We start from the raw sequence: 816 nt of genomic DNA on the forward strand, positions 1-816 counted from the left end.
AAAAAAAAAAAAAAAAAAAAACTTATCAAAACTTACGCAAACACAGACTGTATACAGCACCATTAGCAGTCAAGAGAAATATAAACAAACATGAAGATGCAGTATTAAATCATAACTGCGGCCAGGCACAGTGGCTCATGCCTATAATATCAGCACTTGGGTAGGCCAAGGCAGGTGGATTACCTTTCTTACTAACATTTTCTTTTCTCTAACTGACTTTATTGTAAGAATACATACCAAATACATATAACATATAAAATGTGTGATAATCAACTGTTTCTGTTATCAGTAAGACTTTCAGTCAACAGTAGGCTATTAATAGTTAAGTTTGTGGGGAGTCAAAAGTTATATGTGGATTATTGACTGTGTGGAGTTTCAAAATGGATCAAAGACCCGAATATAAAAGTATAAACTATAAAACTCTTAGAAGAAAACATAGGATAGGCTGGGTGCAGTGGCCCACGCCTGTAATACCAGCACTTTGGGAGGCCTAAGCGGGCGGATCACCTGAGATCAGGAGTTCGAGACAAGCCTGACCAACATGGTGAAACCCCGTCTCTACTAAAGATATAAAATTAGCTGGGCATCTCTACCCCACAAAATAAAAAAATTAGCTGGATGTCCCTGTAGTTCCCAGCTACTTGGGATGCTAAGGTGGGAGGATCACTTGAATCCAGAAATAGGAGGTTGCAGTGAGACAAGATAGAGCCAGTACATTCCAGCCTGGGCAACAGAGTGAGACCCTGTCTCAAAAAAAAAAAGGCCGGAGTGGAAGGGCAGGCAAAGGATTTGCATAGACATTTCCCTAAAGAAGAT

This window comes from Colobus angolensis, unplaced genomic scaffold (assembly GCF_000951035.1).
Source record: "Colobus angolensis palliatus isolate OR3802 unplaced genomic scaffold, Cang.pa_1.0 Scaffold46, whole genome shotgun sequence".
Taxonomy (NCBI): Eukaryota; Metazoa; Chordata; class Mammalia; order Primates; family Cercopithecidae; genus Colobus; species Colobus angolensis.